This window comes from Saccoglossus kowalevskii, chromosome 1, assembly GCF_978046115.1.
Source record: "Saccoglossus kowalevskii chromosome 1, keSacKowa6.1, whole genome shotgun sequence".
NCBI lineage: Eukaryota > Metazoa > Hemichordata > Enteropneusta > Harrimaniidae > Saccoglossus > Saccoglossus kowalevskii.
The window spans coordinates 10,714,894-10,721,402 of record NC_140641.1 but is presented as its reverse complement, the minus strand read 5'-3'; positions in this window follow the sequence as shown (position 1 = coordinate 10,721,402).

Here is a 6,509-nt window from a genome sequence, read left to right as displayed (position 1 = left end):
TTATCCGCAGAACGTCAACTACCCAACATTTTAGCAGAAAGCACATAAGGGGTAGGTCGATCTTTTTGTGGGCGGGACACTGATTTTCGTGAAAGTGTTGAGGGGAGGGTTACAGTAATCTCGGCAGGGAGTCGCATTTGTTTGTGCAATGCAAGCCTCGTGACGACACAGTAAACGTAACCGAGATTTTATGCACAGTCTGATTGACTGTGTTGCCTCAACAAATACTTATTCTTATTACTCATTAGCAGTTGTATTTACATTGAATGACATGTTAGAAACCTACGTTATATTAGTATTCAGAGCTACGATAAGGACCCACTGTCAGATGATTCTAATAATGAATAATCAAACAGCGGAAATGAAAGTTTCCAGCCGGTACTACACACCAGATCTGGGGAAAAAACAAGTTACTGGAACAAAAAGTTCTTTGGCGACTAGCAATTGACCACTGGGGAAAATAATATTTATGTACGAGTCATGATGGATTAAAACACACAGATTTATTAGCAGTGTCCACGCTACATGAATCTTATCTTCTATGTTTGCATGTCGGATATACATGATTGCGTCCACGTACGGAAGGGAACAGTGCTCAACACGGGCTAATTTTCAGGAACGCCAAATCTTATTAAAAAACATAAAATCTTCAGTCATTTTATCTATGCTTGCTCATACAGTAGATAGGAAGGTATACATGTTAGTTCTACGGTTATAACACAATACCAAGTTCAAGTGCATAATAACAGGAAGTAGCACAGAATCTCATCGTTAGTGGAAGACCAATTGATATCCTGGGGGCCAGGAAGATTTTGTGAACAAAAAATTCTATGACAATGATTGAAACAAAAATCCCACACTATATGCATGTAAAAAAAAATCTGAAACTTTCAGACCCCTGAATTTATCTGTAATTGGATTATTCACATGTGTGATGGTGCTGTTTCGGGTTGTTTGTTGAACCCTTCATCAGTCGGAACAGTACTTGACCGAATCGTTCGATTTATTTAGCTTTCAGAATGTTCGACGTTATTACTTTCATTATACAATTTAGTATAAAAATCGATTAGTTACAGATTGTACATTTCTGTAACGAGCTCATGGACCAAATTCGTTGTAACTATGGTATCGTTACCACTAATTTTAGTATAGTATTGCTCGTTGTTTAGTTGACGAAGGCTTTCATATATGCAGAGCCGAAGTAGGAGAATTCCCACTCTTAGTAGATATTCAGATCAATTTAATAAAATACTGGATTCGTATCAATAAATCACCAGACAATAATATCACAACACAAGCATACCTTGAACAAAAAAAATTCAATTTACAATGGTACTCTTCAATAAAAAAATGATGAACAACATGAATTTTTCACGAGAACAACAGAATGATTTGTTAACAAAACATATACAGCAAATTGGCAAAGTTGTCAAACAAAAATACATACATTTCTGGGGGGAAATTATAACAGAAAACACAAAACTGAGAACTTATGAAAAATTCAAAGACTCTTATAATTTTGAAAAATACTTGGATGTGTTGAGTTTGAAACAAAAAATTTCAATGACAAAATTTCGGACTAGTAATCACAATTTAGTAATAGCAAAAAGAAGGCAAATGCAACCAAAAATACCTACTGAAAGTAGAATTTGCAAACAATGTACACAGAATGAAATAGAAGATGAACTGCACTTTGTTATGAAATGTCCACAATATAAAGTAATACGCCAACAAATCATACAAGACATTACATTTCCACAAGAAACACAGGATGATCTCCAAAAATTTAATTCCTTGATGACTTAAAAAAAAATATGGCAACTATATTCATAACTCATTTCAATCAAGAAATGAAAATGCCATTTGATATGTAACACTTGCTTTATCCTTTTAACAACTAACTTTCTTTTTGAAGTAGTAGTTATCACAACTAATCTTTCTTGCTATTAACAGATAGAAACATTGTATTTCTAAGGATGTAATGAAGTTATTTATTAAGTTATTATTATTATTATTATTATTATTATTATTATTATTATTATTATTATTATTATTATTATTATTATTATTATTATTATTATATAGTCAGTTGTATTCATGATTGCAATGCCACGACCTTTCTCGAATGGTTTTATTACAAATGTGTTATCATTTATTGATGTTCTTTCGGCAAAATTCATGTTTTGTTTGTGTTTATTGGTAGTAATTTTGGATATCTCAACTTTGGTTGCCTCAATGTAATTTTCCAGGCTACTGTAGCAAAAAGTGCAAAAAATAAATAAAATTAGAGACAAGGTCTGCAAAAAAAATCATATCAGATAGGGGAAAAAAATAGGCTTCATTTCAATCTTCCTGGCCCCCAGGATATCAACTGGTCCGCCCCTTAATTTTTTTTTTTTTTCTCAAGAACAATGTCCGTAGATGCGCTCGCGTTGATTGCCATATCGGGGATGGCATGCCAAAATCAATGATTATGAATATACATGTAATAGTAAATCGTCCAAACGAACATTGAATACAATGGTGTTTAGCCATGAGCTAAGCGTTCACGCACACTTCATTACCCGTGCTAAGGGTTGGGCCGGGCCTTAAGACAGACCAGATTTAATCCTTAGGCCACACCGACTTAATTTTATGGATGACATCCACGCGCGCATTAGTTTTCGCCTGTTCTCAAAAAAAAAAAAAAAAAAAAAAAAAAAAAAAAATCTCCCACGACGAGTCTCCACAGATCGGTTTTCAGTCTGGAACTTGCCAACTCATATTGTTGCAAAACGCCGGTTTGTCGTAAAACTCGTTTTGGACTACCTCAAAACGTGTCAGTTATGTCGTAAATGATCTTCTGTACATGCGTATAGTGTTGCTGGGAATTCCAACATGGCGACCAAGCAAGGACATTTCTGTATCATTGCAATGTTTTGTTAATAGTTAATAAAGTAAGTATAATAAAGTCATAAAGTCATTGTCATAAAGTAGTGATATGTACATTCCGTCTTGACTTGTACTGAAAATGGTGTTCATGCTGTACATTGAATGCAGTGTTTCTGACTGAAGGTACTTCATCATGACTACATGTACTAGAGCTTGTCTGAAATGGTTATACATGTTACAGTAATACAGTACGAGATGTGTACATCAACATGTGTCTCCTACAAATAAAGATTTGATTTTTTTTTTCGCACTCTCGCATTAGTTTTGGGGTCTCCAGAGGATGTCATCCATAAAATTAAATCAGTGCGGCCTTACTTAGCATTTCTTAGCCCGTGCTGAGCGTTCGCGCACAGGCCACAGTCCCTAGCCTCGCTCAACTGGTTCGTAACCAGTCTTGTGATTGGTTTTTGACAAATTCTGAACAGGCCACGTCTCCAACTGTGCCGTGCGTTCGGGCCAACCGTTAATTATTCATAAAAAGAGTAAATTTGTGTAGTTTTCTTGATTTATTCTGCAGATATAGGTAAAATATACTAGGTAAGGCTTTGGCAAAATTTGAAAGAGCAACTAATATTCTTCAACCTGGTATTTTTATAGATTTTATTTTTCATTCTGTTTGTCTGTTTTTTCCAGTTTAAAAATATGAGCTTGCTGGAACCTTCATCCCTTGTCTATTTCTTACACTAGATACCAGCCGATACCTCCCCCGCTCATAGGGAGTGCGTACAGTCAGGGAGCTGTAATGAGACTCATTACAGCTCCCTGGTACAGTTGATTATACTAAGTTCCTGGACAGGGTGTGCATCAACCCTTGTCAGATTTCACCACGAAGTGTACTCTATTTACTTGGGCTCATTTGCATTATAGAACACATTATCTAAATGATAAAACCGTGAATTTAAAACCCGCTAAATATGCTTGAAATGGTAAATCAGCAAATTTAAACCCAGTGAAAATTAGTCATTTTACAATACTTTGTAAAATCATGGAGCTTGCTCCATGGTAAAATTAAAATGGTTGAATATAGAAATCAACGTGTTGCTAGCAAAGTCATCGTCCGCCTGCACGGTGTTGTTCCGTTCGGACATTCCTCCCTCTACAACACCGTGCGGTAATACCATTCATAACCGTGTATGTCACGTGGTTGCGCGATAGAAAGTTTACCGACCAATAGAAAGCTTTGTTACAAACAAAGACTGCCAGAAAGCGCTCGGAGCTCTGCATTTCTGATGTTTTCGGCTTCATTACTGCCGATATGTGTTGCAGTGATATCACGAGCTTTGGGGTATAACACCTACTCTTCTATAGTAGTCAACAGTGGTGACAACACTATTACCACTATTATTAAGTGAAGCTTGAATAGCTTTGGTCTGAATATCAGTGAGTTGCATGATGTATGGATATTGTCGCTGTATCGCCTCGACATCCAAGCCAACACAGCTTTAGCTGTGCTCAGCGACATTTATTATCGGGTCAGGCATTTTCACCGCCTGGTAACCATCATAGCATGGTGAAACAAAGGCCAATAAATTCTCAGAAAACGGTATTTTGGGATGGTTGTTGTCACCCCTGCATATGCAACATATTAAATTTGGTTGGATTTCTTCAAAGTTAAGTTTGTGCTGTTTTCTCGATTTTAGCTATTTTCACCGGCTTTTTGATCAGTGCACAGCAGCTCGCGCAGAGTCCATAGAAATACATGGTAGAGTGGTTCGCGTCTTAAATAGCAACGTGGAGTGTTTAGTGACTTAGCTCCGCCTCGAAGATTTTGATAGCTTGGCCAAGCGCGTTGAAGAAAGAAGTTATATGATTGGCTGTTGTTAAACTGATTCTAAACTGTGAGGGCATTGTCACATACACATAGTCCTAATGAAATACTTCAAGGTGATAATGGAGTGCTTCGCCGGAACATTCACCTTGAAAATTCAAGATGTAGCAAAGTCGACACGCCACCATTGTTCACATTTATGGTGCAGCAATGCTGATTGGTAGCGCCAGTTCCTTGGCGCGCCCAATCAAATGACTCAATTCAACTGCAGTGAAATCAAGGATACAGTTTTTGTTTTGAATGGCCGGATTTAGCGAAACCGTGCGATTTGGACGATGTGTGATTTGCGTTTAAGTGGGTCAATTTTCACTGTTTTTATCATTAATTTCCAAGTATTCATCTCTCACCAACGTCGGATTTTCAGTCGTAAGTATACTGTCAACATTTTTAATCGATAAAGTGGTCATATTGATATTGTGATTTTCTTACGATGCACAGTCAATTCGTCCCAATTCACTTTCGACTTTGGGACGAATTAACTTGTGGGACGAATCGACTTGGGACGAATCAACTTGTGGGACGAATCGACTTGGGACGAATGTGATTTGGGACGAATCGACCGCCCCCTTCAAGTTTCTTACGGAGTATAACACATGACCGCTGTCTGTTGTGACCTCGGATTTTGAGCACAGTAACCGTGAAGTAGCGCTTGCTTTTATCGGTTATATGCTCATATAACCACGGTTACTCTCCCAGTAACTGTAATAGTACTGATATCAAAACAAGCGCTACTTCATGCGCGACTATTCGCGTGGTTCGTTGCTGAAGTCATACGTCATGGGCTTCCACAGGCGCTCGGAACGTTTCTTGGTTAATAAAAAGGACCTCAAATAGGGTCGATATACTTAGTCAATCGGTGGTACATTCGCCGACCACTCATATAATAACAAAAGGTAGAAAGATTTTAGGTCTCATACCACTTATTAGAACTTCATAGACGACAATGTTAGCATTTGGGCAGGACTCCAGAAGACGTACCTACACTTTATGCACATTTTTAAAAATTATGCTAATTTATTCATGACGTGTCCTTCTGATCACTATGTAGACAACTGACCCAAAAGACCACTATGGATTGTCTGGTTGTGTTTGCATTTGATGAGACTATATAGTGTGTATATATATAGAAATACAACATATTTCTATTATTGAATTACAATTGTCCAAAAAATTGCCAATTTTGTGTTTTTACTTGTGTAAACTATATGCATGCCATAACCCATTAGTGTACATCTTGCCAATTGGGTGTTTGCCATTTGTGTTGCCCATACCTGACTCGACCCTAACCCTAACGGTCCTGTTAAAAATTCAGTTGCCCATACCTGATCCGATCCTAATGCCAAGACACGTTCCTGTTAATAATTGCTCAATAATGATACTCTGTTGTGCACTGTCTGCAGGTAAGTTGCATTGATGTCAACTGATTAAACAAGTCGCGTTTAAGTAATTTCCACTATCAGCAAACTAAGTGGTTAAATTGTGACAATAAATGTGTGAACAAATAATTAATTAACTTCCACCATTACAAGTTGTTAAATTGAGAGAATAAATGTATGGACTAATAATTGAGTCATATTTTGGTGTAGGCAACTCTCATTTAATAATTTTACACCATTACAAGTTGTTAAATTGGGAGAATAAATGTGTGGACAAGTATTTTAAACTTATTTTGGTGTAGACAACTTGCGTTTGATTAATTCCAACAATTACAAGTTGTTAAATTGAGAGAATGAATGTATGGACAAATATT